The sequence below is a fragment of the Myotis brandtii genome, unplaced genomic scaffold (genome assembly GCF_000412655.1).
Source record: "Myotis brandtii unplaced genomic scaffold, ASM41265v1 scaffold161, whole genome shotgun sequence".
Lineage (NCBI taxonomy): Eukaryota > Metazoa > Chordata > Mammalia > Chiroptera > Vespertilionidae > Myotis > Myotis brandtii.
In genome coordinates this window covers 541,615-556,292 of record NW_005355881.1, presented here as the reverse complement: position 1 = coordinate 556,292, position 14,678 = coordinate 541,615, and the positions used below count along the sequence as shown (strand labels likewise).

Below are 14,678 nucleotides of genomic sequence, written 5' to 3'. Positions count from 1 at the left end.
ACACAGGATGAAGGAGGATTGAGGGGGAGACACGGGAGACTTGTGATAGGCCAGGGAAGGGCTGGCCAGGGATTGCGCTCAGGCCCTGTGCTGCTGGGGTTGGAGAGGAGGAGGCAAATTCAATAAGTGACTTGGAGGTAAGGGTGGGCAGAGCTGATGATGGATTGGATTGGAAGAGGGAGAGGGAGGACCCAGGAGGTGGGACCCAGCAGGGCCCAGGGGGACAGGAGGAGGGCTGCCTTTCTTCCAGGCACCCGGGAGCCTTGTGGGCCTCACAGCCTGCAGATGCAACCCCAGCTTGGGCTGTAGGGCCCAGCCGCCAGGAGCTGATAAGGCAAGAAGTGCCCCAGCCTGAAAGGCCCCTCAAATCCCACCATTGCAGCTTCATTCCCTGGGTAAAGCATTGCCTGCTCTCTGATGGGAGATCGTATTATGCCTTAAACTTCTCTTACTCAGCGTTGAAGACTCAAATTACATATAATCTTATTTCAGGGGCAGCTTTCTGGGGGCCCTCCAGGCAGAATAAATTGTTCCCTCCTCTGTGGTCCCAGAGTGCCTCATATGTTTGCTCAGCTCTGAGGATATTGGAATTAGGGTTTTGTTCGTTTGTTGTTGTTTTTCAGTCTGTCCCCTGCGTTAGCTTGGGAGCTCCTGCAGGGGCAAGGTGACAAGAAGTCCTTTGTTTATATGTGTTTTCACAAATGAGGATAACTTTGCATGAATGCATTTTTTAAAGTGCATTTTTATAGTAACACTAAAGGCCCGGTGCATGAAATTCATGCACGGAGTGGGGGGGGGTGTCTCTCAGCCTGGCCTGCACCCTCTCACAATCTGGGATCTTTCAGACATTCCTCTCGAAATCCAGAATCACTAGCTCCTAACCACTCACCTGCCTGCCTGATCGCCCCTAACCGCTCACCTGCCTGCCTGATTTTGCCCCTAAAACTCAAGCTTCTTCTTTTTTTATTTCTAATATTTATATTTCTTCTTTATTTTTTTTTAAATTCAAGCTTCTTGAGAACATGAGGCATTTAACATTATTCCACATTCCTTACAGAGAGCTAAGCATGGTAAACACAGCAAAAACTTAATACTTATGGGCTTCTATACAAACACTTTCCAACTAGGAATGTTTTATTTTTAATTTTTATTTATTTTTAAATTAAGAAGCATTTCCAATTTTTATTCATAAAATTAATCCAAACAGCAACAATAGATATACAGAGCCACATATCAATAACAAACCAAGAAGGAAACAAAATATTCCAGAGACATCTTGAACAATTTTAAAGGAATACACACCAGGCTAAAAACCTACAGCTACACCGTGGTTACACAACAGGCTACATTTAGTCCTGCATTTTCTCAATAAGTTCTTCCTTATATTTGCCTTTCTCTTTTCCAACTTGTCGAGATTTGGCTTTGCGTTCAAGAATTTTTCCCCGATCTTTGTCCAGTTGTAGCCTGGTGGTAACCACCTTGCGGGGGTGAATGCCCACGTGGACAGTGTGCGTAGCCTCTCACGCTGCACCCGCTCCATGTAGATGGCATGTTTCTTCCTGTTCACCTGCACTACCTTGCCGTTGCTGACCTTTGTAGTGTCCTCAACCACCTGGACCTCGTTGTCCTCGCAGATGGGCACGGAGCGGACATTGTACTTCTGCGCAGCTCCTTGGAGAGCGGGGAAGACATGATCTTGCAGCGCACGTGCGAGGGGGCGTTGAAGTGGCATTTGCGGTTTTTGATGCGTCCGAGGTCACGAATGGGTTGAACTTCATGGTGACTGTCAGGCGCCGGAAGTGCTCCCCAACCAGGATTGTTTTAATAGGGAGCCTCCAAAAGCTTACACTGGAAAACCTAAGAGTAGAGAGCTCAGACTTCAGGCATCAGGTGCTATTCGCAGGATTTCTATCCCAATTAAACTCTAATTCTGAGCTCTCAACAGTCTGGACAAACTGCCCTTCACTATCTATCTCCAAAGTTTCTTATTCATCACTCTCCCATTTTCCTCCGCTTCAAACCAAGGTAACAAACGAAACCTTCAATTCTGATCTTCCTGCCACAAGGGAACAGCAAACCTCAATCCAATAACTTCCCGCCAGAAGCCACCTCCAAATACTGGCGACTGAGGACGCTAGGCTGACTCTGTGCATGCGCAGTAACAGGCTCACGGTCTAGCGGTAGGTGCCCAGGCTTCCTCCAGAATCCCACAATCCTCTAGGCGCCATGGCGGCCTCCACAATCCCACAATCCTCTAGGCGCCATGGCGGCCTTCACAATCCCACAATCCTCTGCTCGCACACTTCCGGCTCTAGCAGCTCCTCCTTAAGTGTGTTTCCTTCGTCCAGGGCCTCTGGTTGGAGAGGATTTTCCTGTTTTGGCCTTGGTAGCTGTTTACTATTGGAACCAGTGAAGTGTCGGGAGTCCTGCCGCTGCCGTGACCATGTGGGTCCCAAGCGCACTCGTGAAACAACCGCCATTCAGCCCCCGTCCCGGTTCGCAAGGAGAAAGGTACTGTGCTGAGCCGTTTCCAATCGGGTCTTCCTCTTCCTTCCCCAGTACACCCCACACCTACCCCAGGCCGAGCACCCCAACCCCGCAGACCCTTAAGACCTCCCCCTATTTCTTCCACTTTCCCCATCAAATTCGCACCCTATCGCGTTGCCTAGAGGTGCCCCTAACCGCTCCCTGGGGGGCGGGCCAGCTTGGGCGAGGCCATGGTGTTCTGGTCTCTGGTCGTTCCCGTCGTGGTCGTCGTTCTGGTGTTATGGTAGCTGGCTTTTTATATATATAGAAGATTGTTGTTTTGTGGGGTTTTTTTTTGGTCTTCAGCTCTGTTTCAACACTTATATAGATTCATGTAACCACCATTTGACTGCACTTTGAATCCACGTAAATAGTATTATACTATAAATCCCCATCAGTTTCCGACTCCTTTCATTTCATGTTTTAAAGACACCATCACTGTGTACACGTCTGTTGCATCAACAGCTGCCCAGACCTTCATGGTGTGTCCCCACATCTTCCCTGGGAGGGCACCGGAGTCACCTCCAGCTTCCCCACCACGGACAATGTTGAGATGAGCACCCCATACTTGTCCCCGTGAGCCATGCCAAACATCTCCCTGGAATTTATACCCAGTAGCAGGATCCCTGGGGCTTAGGGTCAGTGTATACCTAATGGTCTCTAAATCCCATGTCACTCACAAGAGTCATAAGCTATATAGCGACAGGACGCACGGATGGGGCTGTTTCAGGTGTTAAAATGCTGACATCCTTCCTCTCTGATGGGTAAATAGCTGCTTCTCTGTCATCCAAGTCTCCTGAGGGCTCACCTCAACTCCTTGACCCCAGCTCCTCCCAGAACCCCTGGCTTTTCTCAGGATCCAGCAAGGAATGGGTTACATCTGACCCGGCAAGGCCTTCCAGGGTCCTGCTCCAGTTCCCAGTGTCCATTCTTGACTGTGACACATTTTGAATATCATCCTTGTCCATGACCCTGTGTAAGGGAAAGAGCTGGTAAAGGGCTCCAGAGCTGAAGGTCAAGTCCACCCCAGCCAGTCTCTGGCAAGCTCTCTCCCCTTACTGGATTCCCGCAGCAGGAGGCCAGCACTTAAGGGCTTGCCATGCCATCTGGAAACAGCCTCGCATAATCCTGAGAGCTAGGCAGTGGTTCTCCCCATTTGATAGATGAAGAAACTGAGGCCCAGGGAGTGACTGTAACTTGCCCAAGGTCACAAAGTGAGTGAGGAGCAGACAAGGAAGTTTGAGGGGACTCCACTCCTCACCACACCACATGCAGTAAAATGCGACAACCCCCCACCTCACACATCTTTTATGCATGAGTATGGGAGAGATGAGCTGGATTGCACTTGACTAGTTGGCACAGTGCTATGTTGTGTAGATATTTAAACACTCAATAATTTAGATTTTGCCATTACTTTTGGAGCTAATCTTTTTCTTTTTTTTTCATTCACATCTCGAACTTTTTTTAGATAGGGACTTGACAAGAAGATCCAGGGCTATTTATTCTGAATACCTGAATGTCACATGTGGTCCTGGGCCCTGCCAGTTACTGGGCCGAGGCTGTCCCTCTTTCTCAATGATGGGCCCTGGTGGCCCCAGCTGCAGTCCATCTGGGGAGGAGAGAGACACAGAGGTCAGTCAACCTGGGGTCTGGCCCTCTCCGGGCTCCCAGGTCTGCCCTTGAGGTTCAAGATTCCCAAAGGCCAAGGTCCTGCAGGTCCCGTAGCACCGAGCTCAGGCAGGCTGGGCGGCTCAGCACAGTGATTCTCCGAGGCTAGCAGGCGGCAAGCAGTGGGAGACTCCTGGTGGAGGCTGAAAGTTATTGGTGGGTTTTTGTTTGTTTATTTGTTTATTGCTTGTTTATTTATTGTCTGTTTTTAAGGTGGAGAAGCAGAGGAAAGAATGGTGGCCTGGGATGCCAGGATTACAGGCTTAGAAACCTGGTCCAAATTAATAACAGTGGCAACTAATACCTGCATCTGTTGGGCATCTAGTAGACATCAGGCACTATATTCCCAGGATCTTATTTAAGCTGTTTCGGGGTGCAGGCAGGGCGTAGGTGCAAAATATGTAAGAGCCAATACAGCATGTGTGGGTCCATCAGAACATGCAGACCCTTGAGGCCCCCAGGGGGGTTGACCTTGAGGTTTTGGGTCATAGAGATGGGAGGTGCCCCTAAGTGGGGACAGGGGTAGTCACAGGAAAGAGCACTAGACCCACTGGCTATTTGCCAACCACCATGAAAGTATTTACAACATTTAACAAGCCCGGCGGAATACCAAGTCACGATAACCAGCACTGTCAGCATCGTGTCCACTTCACAGTCAGGGAAACTGAGGGTCAGGGAGATAATGGTGCCTTGCACCTCGAGTCAGGGCAGGCTACCTGAATTCAGACCTAGGCTGGGCTCACTCCAGGCTCATACTTTTCATTATTAGGCCCCTAATGTTTACTTCCCTGTCCCAGCCCAGAGGACTCATGTTCTAAGTATTCCTATTCCCTCAAATGCCTTAACATAGTCCTTCCAGCTACAGTCTCCAGCTCAAAGGTCGGCAGCCTGGGTGGGAGGGAAGAGAAGAGTGAATTGGGCCATAGCCCAGGACAGTCATGGCACCACTCTCAGGCCTGGCAGCCGCTGGCACCTGGCTAGCCTCTCATCCCCCTGGGCTCCAGGTGAGAGGAGAGGGAGCCAGGCCCTCCGGGGACCGGGCAGCGTGGCTTCCTCTGATTCCCTGGAGGCTGCCTGCTCTGAGCCCAGAATTATAAGCAGCCAGCGGTGGCCAGTGCTCCGGGGCCCCCAGGACAGCAGCCTCGAGCTGCCCACTTCCACCTGCCCAGCCTGGGCCTCTGCCAGGGCTCCCCTCCTGCCAGGTTCCCAGGACGGGCCAGAGCAGGAGAGAAGCTGAGGGAGGCTCTGGGCCACAGGAAACAGTGTAAAACCAGGGCACTAGGGACTCAGACCCAAGATGGGCCGGGGGTGGGGATGGGGCTCCAGGAGTCTGGGGTGGGCAGAGAGTGGGCACCCCGAAAAGCACAGAGCTTGAACGTGGCCTTTCCCTGAGGGAGGTGCAATCTGGTGGGGTTCAGGCCTCAAGGTGAGAGCTGCGGGGGGCCGGTGAGAAAAAGCAATGAATTTAAAAGGAATTAGTCAGGAGGAGGTGACAGGCCCATTCTGAAGCAAGATGAATGGGTTTCAGTTGGCGAAAATGATTCTAATTTATAATCTGCTTCTTGCTGCCGCTCGCCAATTAATTCTCTATAGATACATAAATAGGCCGCGTGTTTGCTTTGCTTCAAACATAATAAACATTACACTCTGTCCTCTTCTTTTGTGCCGGTTCCTGTCACGGCATTAGTCCCCACAGCTAATTCCTCACACCTGTCTCTGCCACTCAGGGGAGCGGGGCTGAGTGGGGAGGAAGTGCCCGGCTCCAGAAACTCCTGGCACCAGGAGATAAATGACCCACCCCAAAGCTGTGGGCATACGCAGGGAGCCTGGGCACCCACTTGCTCAGAAGAAGCCCAGGGAGGGGAGGAGGAGGGACAGCAGGAGGAAGGGGAGTCCCCCAGCCTCCTCTTGAGCTTTGTATGCCACACTCCCAGCAGGGAAGGACAGGGGAGACAGAACCTGCCGTCATTTCTTTTGGTCCTTCCATCATTTGTCTCCAGCTCTCCGCGCTCCCCAGCCTGACATACTTGCCTCCCTCCTGGCTCTTCCTCAAACACACCTGGCCCGCCCCTGCTCCTGGCTTTTGCACTTGCTGTTCCCACTGCCTGGACGGCTTTTTCTTTTTTTTAAAAAAAAAAAATATTTTTATTGATTTCAGAGAGGAAGGGAGAGGAAGAGAGAGATAGAAACATCGATGATGAGCGAGATTCATTGATTGGCTGTCTCCTGCACACACCCTACTGGGGGTCAAGCCCGCAACTCAGACATGTGCCCTTGACCGGAATCGAACCCGAGACCCTTGAGTCCAGAGGCTGATGCTCTATCCACTGAGCCAAACCGGCTAGGGCAAAGGCTTTTTCTTTAAAGAGCCACCTCCTTCGTGCCTTTCTTTATATGTCTTACCTTGTAGTGCAATATTTTTCTGACCCCCTTCCCCAAACGTGGACTCCTTCTTGGAAATTCTGTGCCCCTTTCCCGCTTTAAATGCCTCCTTAGCACTATCACCATCTAATGTACTATTTGTTTTACTAGTTATGGAAGTCCATGGGCTCTCTCTCTGTGTTCACTGCTGTACCCTCAGGCCTGGCACATAGCAGATGCTCAGTAAATATTTGCTGAGTGAATGGATGAATGAATAAGGTGGGGATGGGATGGGAGGACGGACCTGATGGAGCCCAGGGATTGAAATGATACCTCACTCCAGCTCATCAGCTCACCTGACCCCTGAGAGGTAGGCAACACTGAGGTGCAGGCAGTCGGGGTTGACTTGCCCAGGTGACACATGAGTTAGTGATGGAGAGGCGACTAGAATCCCCTCCATCCAGGCAGGATGCTGGGGAAACTGAAACTCAGGGAGATGGTGTGTCTCGCCCAAGGTCATACAATTATTTATTCAATGAAATGATTGAGTAACTACCCTGTGCCAGGCTCAGTTCTAGGAGATGAGGATGCACCAGTGACCAAGGCAGGTAAGATCCCTGCCCTCACAGAACTCACAGTCTAGAGGGGGACCTGGGCATTGGGCAAGTTAACAAATCAGTGAAAGTGACAGTGCTAGTCAAGAGCCAAGAAGAGAAATCAGCCAGGGGAAAAGATAGAGAGCGATGTCCAGGGTGAGGTGGAGTGTGGGGGGGGGTCATTTTACTTGAGTGGCCAGGGAAGCCCCTGTAAGAAGGAGCCTGAGCAGAGACCCCACTGACGAGAATAAAGCCTTGTGGACACAGAGCAGGATTTCCATTCACATCAGTCTGCTCCGCAGTGTGTGTTCTTCCCCAATTGAACTGTGTTGTCACTGAAAATGAGCATTCGGGGAGGAGGGAGGTGACAGTGAGGAGACTATCAAGTGAAGTCAGAGGCACTCGCTTTCAGTGGATGACATGTGAGTTGGGGCCTGAAACCTGGGCGGTGGGGAGAGATAACCAATAGCAAGAGCCTCTCAAGTAGGGGCCAGCACAGGAGCGAAGGCCTGGAGGTGGGGCTGGGGAGGTTCAGGCAGAGGTAAACTGGCTCTGGGGGAGGGAGGGGAGAAGCACTGATTTGTAGTGTGTGCCAATTTTCATGGTGTAAATACTCTCAACAGGGCCAATTTCAAGGGCTTGGAAAACTGGCTTGGAAAATTCCTGAAAAATCCAATAATTGGCTTTGATGAGCCAGTTCAAGCCAGCTCCAGCGGTTTTGGGTACCAAATAAGGGTGCTGGCCAGATGGCATCCATATAGGGGAAGAGCAAGAAATGGTTGGAAGAAGTATGTATGGAGCAGAGAATTCCTGGACTCTACTAACTGGAAGGGTCCTCAGTCGTTATGAATTTGCCTCTCTCTTTGACTTCACAGAATAGAAAACCAATGCCAAGAGAGAGCCAGGGACTTATCCCAAAACACGCAGAGAGTTGGAGCCAGAGCCAGGACTGGGAGGGGAGCTCAGACTCCTCAGGGTAACCTCTCTGCTGCTGCTTCTTTTTTTAATTTTATTTTTCAATTATAGTTTGCATTCAATATTGTTTTGTGTTAGTTTCAGGTGTACAGCATAGTGGTTAGACAATCATATACTTTACAAAACGATCCCCCTGGTATTTCAAGTACCCATCTGTCACCATACATAGTTATTACAATATTATTGACTGTATTCCCTATGCTGTACTTTACAGCCCCATGACTATTTTGCAACTACCAGTTTTTACTTCTTAATCCCTTCACCTTTTCCCCCCAGCTCCCCAGCCCCTCTCTGCTGCTCCTTAAAGGGTCATGATCCTTGATGGCTCCATCAGGCCTGACAGCCAAGGACTCTGCCACCCATGTGGGGCAGGGAGAGGGAAGCAATAAGGGATGTGTATTTCAGGTCCAGTGAAGGGCAGAGGTGGGAGAGAGAGCTTAATGCCAACTGGTGCAGTGATACTTAAGCTGGGTTTTGAAGGGTAAATAGGAGTTTTCCAGCAAGAGAAAGGAAGGAGGAGATCTCCAAGGGGCAGGAGTGGCATTATAAAAGTTCAGTGTGTGATAAGCAAACTAAAAGCATTTGGCATGACTGGGATGTAAGGGGCAAGAAGAAAGCAACGAGAAATGAAGCCAGAGAGGTGATGCCCTGCTCCTCGCGCTGAAGCGATAATGGTGGGCTTTCAGGCAGCCTCAGAGGAGCTATTTCTAGATGCGCCCTCCTGTCTCATCAGAAGCAGGCGAGCGAGGTCCTCTTCCTGGTGGGTGAGGGCCTGCCATGGGGTAAGGCCAGGTTCCCCAGCATCACGGCCTTTCCCTGCAGGTACTCAGCGAGTCACTCCTCCCAGGGCAGGTCTCTCCCTCCCAGGCCCCTGCTGATCCCCCTTCCCCTCCTGCTGGCTGCTCTTCTCCAGGCCAGGAATAGAACCTCACATCTGACAATCTCAGTGGTGTTTAAATTTAATGGGCCCTCCTCCTTTTTTCCTCCTCAGCACCTGGGCTGGGTGCTCTGCAGCAGCCCTGGGAAGAGGCAGTTGAATAATGCAGGGAGACTGGAGTGTTTGAAGTGTTGGGGTGGGGGGGAGGCCTTGTGTGTGGCAGGACTGACTCACCTTGCACCCCAGGGAAGGGGGTTCAGGAGGGATGGTCCGGGCGCTCAGGGCCTGCTCCCCTCTCATTGTGTCGTAGGGCCCTTCAAGAATGCCCCAGGAGCCCTACTTCCATCTCCACGCAGCCACCTGAGGGTGAGACTTGGCTCCAGAGGCTAGCTGGGCTGAGGGGGAGGGACTGGAAGAAGGGGAGGCATGCCTTTCCCAGTGGACTGCCCTGGCTTTGGACTTGGTTCTAGAGAGAGAGAAGAGGGGCAGAGCGTGTGTGGGAGGCAGAAGGTTGGGGAGCCCCATCAGGGAGGTGGGATGCAGGTAGAGATGGAGGGCTGGGTGCCCCAGCAGCTGGATGGCTCCAGGTGTAAAACTGGGCTCCCTGCCTGGCTGTGTCCGCTGTCCATGGTGCTGCCGCAGTTTGGGTCCTAGATGGCCATGCTGGACTTGCCCTCCTTGACCTAGAAGTTCCCTAAACCTGGGCTCCTGCTTCTGCCTCAGCCCACCAGACCCCTGAAAACTAAGCAGCCTTTCAGTTTTGTAGCTTTGGCACCTTTTCAGCCATTTTTCCCCCTTCCTTCACTCATTCATTCAACAAGGTTTTACTGAGCATCTACTATGTGCTGTATCCACAGGACACAGCAGTGAACAAAACAGACTCAGTCCTTATCCCCCTTAACTGTGTTCCATTCCTGTGCCCACTGCCTTGAGGAGAAAGGTGGAGCACTGGGAGGGATCTAGGCTTTTATTTATTTATTTATTTATTTATTTATTTATTTATTTTTGAAAGAGAGACATTTGTTGGTCCACTGCCATACCTATGCATTCATTGGTTGATTCCTGTATGAGTCCTGATTGGGGACTGAATCCACAAACTTGGTGTATCTGGACGATGCTCCAACCAACTGAGCTACCTGGCCAAAGTGGGACCCAGGCTTTAGTCCCTGTTCTGTCCCTGACTTGTTCTGAGTCCTCTGGCAACCCCTCCCCCGCTTTAAATCTGGGTGTCTCCATCTGGAACATAGGGCTAATAACCCCACTTTGTGGAGTTGTTATTCTTTCTTAAAATATATATTTTATTGATTTCAGAGAGGAAGAGAGACGGAGAAAGAAAAACATCAATGATGAGAGAGAATCATTGATTAGCTGCCTCCTGCACACCTCCCCTGGGGATGGAGCCTGCAACCTGGGCATGTGCCCTGACTGGGAATCGAACCGTGATCTCCTAGTTCATAGGTCGACACTCAACCATTGAGCCATGCCGGCTGGGCTGGAGTTGTTATTCTTAATAAGTACAGCAGACACTCATTCTAAGTGTCCTACATCGATTCACTCATTCAGTCCTCCCCCAGCACTTGGATGTAGGCACTGTTATCATCATCCCCACTTTACTAGTATCTTTGAGGAAACGGAGACATGGAGAGGTAAAGTCACTTGCCCAGGATGACACAGTTGGTAAATGGGCGATGGGATTTGAACCCAGACTGTCTGGCTCCAGAATGCACGCGATGTGTTTAGGCGAGCAGCAAGCTGAGCTCTGGGAGCAGGTGGCTCCCTGCAGGCTGGCTGCTCCCCTCCCTCTGCCCCCTCTTCTGGCAGCCGGTGGGATCGCTCCCGGGCTGGCAGCCCCTTCTCCCCCAGGGGGTCCGCTTTCCTCCCCACCCCTGTGCTCGGTTGCCTAGTGTAGGAAGCCAGGGTTGGCAGAGGTGTAGAGCCCCTTGCGAGCGACCTCCATCCTTGTCTCTATCCCTGGTCCCTTCCTGGGAGGGGCTGGTGTGCACCCTGACTGCCCCCCACCACCCCCCGGGGGGCTGGCAGTCCAGTACCTGCGCTGACATTTCTTTGGTTGTTCATGTCACTGGCCCTTCAGCCTGCGCGGTTTTACAAATGTGCTGGCGAGATGAAAGCACCAGGAACAGCGACTGGAGAGCAAGTTCGGAAAAGCTTTTAACTTCCAGCTCCCACAGACAAAGCAGGAGGAGGGGTAGGAAGCAGGGAGAGGAGGGGAAATAGAGGGAGGAGAATAGAGGAGGCGGGAGGGAGGAGGATGGAGAGAAAGAAGGGAGAAGGATGGAGGGAAGGAAGGAAGAAGGGGGAAAGAGGTAGAAGGGAGTGTGGGGAGAAGGCAGAAAGGGAAAAGGGAGGGAGAGAGAGCAGGAGGAGAGGGCGGGGGAGAAAGGGGCCAGAGAGAGTCGTAGTAGGACAGGCACTGGGGAGACTTAAGGAGGGAACAAACAGAAATAGGAAGACACAGAGAGAGGGAGACAGAGAGAATGGAGAAAGGTAGACAAATGGAGAAGGAAATAGATGAAGATAGAGAGAGAGCAGCCAGAGAGAAGAATGGAGGGACATAGAGTAAAATAAGAAGACAGACCCTCAGAGAGAAAGGGTCAGAGAAACCCAGAAACACTGAGGGTGAAAAGGAGGCAGAGGTGGAGGGAGTTGAGACAAGCAGACGGTGGGTGAGAGAACTACAGACAGGGGCATAGAGAAGAACAAGGAGACAGAAAGGCAGAGACAGGGCTGCTCGTGAGGACAGAGTGGGAGCAAGGTGTAGAAGAGGAGAGAAGAGTAAGGAGGACGGCAGGGCGTGGAGCTGCGAGAAGCCACCTGTCCATGCCCTTCACAGATACCTCTTTAAACTCTCAAGGTGACCTGGAGCAGACCCTGCTATTAAGGGGTCAGGCTAGAGCAGGGGTTCTCCATGGGGGGTGATTTTGCCTCTGAGGGGACACGTGGCACTGTTCGGACACATTTTTGGTTGTCACAACTGTGTGTGTGTGTCTGTGTGTGCGCGCGCTACTGGCATCTAGTGGGTAGAGGCCAGGGATGCCACTATGCACTCTATAGGACAGCGTCCTCCAAGCAAAGAATTGGCCCAAGATGTCCACAGTGCCATGGTGGGGAAAGCCTGGCTGGAGGAAGGGAAACACCCATGGGCCCAGGAGACTGCTCCAAAGGAAGAACATGTCAGTGCATCAGGATGGAGTTGGACTCCCTCCCATGGAGGTGAAAGAGGGGCATAAGCCCCTTCTCCAGAATCATTCTAGCCAAGCTCCCCAGTTCTTCCGCACCCCATCCTCACCCCTGGAAGAGCAGGGTCTTCCTTATTTGTGCACCCACTCTGCTATAATAGAATTGTGCACAGGTCCAGACCTCTAACTAAGTGCCTGCAATGTCCTAGGCCTGGTACTTGCCCAGGGGCAGTATTGCACACCGGTTCAGTGTGCATCCGTTTGAATCTCAGCTGTGCCACCAACTCCTCGTGTGGCCTTGGGCAAGTTTATAGCTTTTCTGTGCCTCAGTTTCCCCATGTATAAATTTGTATGTTGGTTACTATGAGGATCAAATGAAATAATCCTTGTAAAACACTGAACACAGGTTTTGACACATGGCACGTGCTTGCTACATGCTAATTATGGTTATTATCCTATCATCTTATCTGTACATCAACCCTGAGGGAAGTGGCTTGCCTGATGTCACAGAGCCTGCGTGGAGGCAAAGCTGCCCTCAGTCCCGTTCTGCCCAGCGCTTCCTCTGTCACACTGCACGGCCCCCTGCTGCACCTGCCACACTGCAAAGAAGTCCCCACTTACCTCTCCCAGACCAGAGTGCAAGGTCAGGCCCACGTGCCATGTACCAACCTGACCTCACCTTTTGCCAGCTGTGTGATCTTGACATTTCAACACTCCGTGCCTCACTTTTTTTCATTTGTAAAGGGGGGCTCACACCAGTGTCTGATTATTGTGAGGACTTACACGGCATACAGCAAGTGCTCAATAATTGTGGGTTCAGAGCCTCACACAGTGCCTAGCACAGAGTGGACACTCAGAGAAGGTTTGTTGGAGGAAGGGAGAATTAGAGACAATGATGGAAGTGAGTCTGAGAAGAGGAGGTGTTGAGAGAGGAAAAGCGAGAGATCTAAAGAGTCATGGGAAAAAGATCAAAAGAGATGTGTGAGTAGTTCATTCAACAGATGTTTGTTGAACACCTACTGTGTGTATGCAGATGTGAGAGCAACAGTGTCCCAGGCCAGAACAACCTGTGGACCATCAAGCAGGTCTGACACCTAAGATGAACTGCACACTCCCTGGCTGGAGGGAGAGGGTGGGGAGGAGAGAGAGCTGGAGCAATGGCAAAAGAGTCGGAGGGAGGGAGAGAGCAGCAAGTGAGGAGATGCATCTGGAAGGGCTGGCCTCCGAAAGCATGAAAGAGTGGAAGCTGAGAATAGAGAGGAGAGGGGAGGAGAGAGACCGGGAGAAGGAGCACTTGGACACACATGCAGGGCTGGGAGAGATCAATGAAGGGGAATAAACCGAGAAAAGGGCTTAGGGGAGGGAACAGGCTGGCACATGGAGAATAAATCTCAAAATAAATAAAAGAGTGATGGAGTTAGTGGGAGGGTCAGAGGGACACCCAGCAGGAGAGGAGATTGTAATCATCCAGAAGAAAGAGAAGGACCAGGGTGTGGGGATGCAGAGGGAAATTAGGGACTGAGGAAGGAGCAGGATGGGTGAGGTAGAGGCTGGGTCCCTAAGAAATCCCAGGAGTCCAGGGGCCTGCTCTCTCTTTGCTGTGAACGTCAGCAGCTGACCAGGCATCACCTTGTGTCTGGTCAGTCACAGCAGCGCAGAACAGAGGGAAACGGCAGTCCTGTCTCCTGTTCTGCTTCACCCATCTACCCTTGGGGGGCTCCTAAGGGGACTTCCACCCCAAGACAAAGGGTAGGCCTGTGGAAGTCACGGGTCCTAGCCCACCAGCAAAAACTTCTCATGGGGGTCAGGGGTTTTCTCAATTAGGCCTCATCCTGAAGACCGAAGAGAAAGCCATGCAGCCAAGAGAAAAGACCCCAGGCACCTGGTTAGCTGGATTTTAAAGAGAACGGAAAATCAGCCTGGCGGGTGTTTCTGGGAAGTGGGGAGGGAAGGAGGGACCTCATTGGGAGGCTCTGTGGGCCAGGGTGGCACTAAGTTCAGGAGGGGCTGTTTTGCCTGCTTGCTTTGTTGGCTGCAGGGATGTCCAGAATGACCCCCATTCCCCAAATGAAAAGCCTACACGGTTTTTGGGGGACACCTGATCTGGAAACTCTCTAGAGACCTGCGGGCCTCTGCCCCCCCCCCCCCAATGGGCAGTGACTGCTTCTGAAACGGGGGGTCTGCAGAGGCCTTTCTGAACAGCCCCTGGAGAAGCCTGCCCCCACCCTCTCCTGTGTCCCCCTCTTCTGAAGCCAGGCTCCCATGGTGGGGCGGGGGATAGGGGACCTTAGACGCAGTAATTCATGTGGTGAAGGCTCTGGAGTCTCCTGGGACGCTGCCCAGCGGGGAGGAAGCCGGTCCCCCTCCTGGGGGCGCTCCCTTTGTAAGGGTCTGGGGTTGCAGGAAGGAGGGGCACCCCGCCCGCTGGGTTTCCTGGGACTGGGCCGCTGGTGGGACGGAGAGGCCGGCCCCTCCCGC

General features: G+C 52.0%; 1 pseudogene; it reads right to left on the bottom strand.

Moving 5' to 3' along the window:
• Positions 1 to 1,178: 1,178 nt before the first annotated feature.
• Positions 1,179 to 1,778, bottom strand: LOC102261856 (annotated as a pseudogene).
• Positions 1,779 to 14,678: the final 12,900 nt, after the last annotated feature.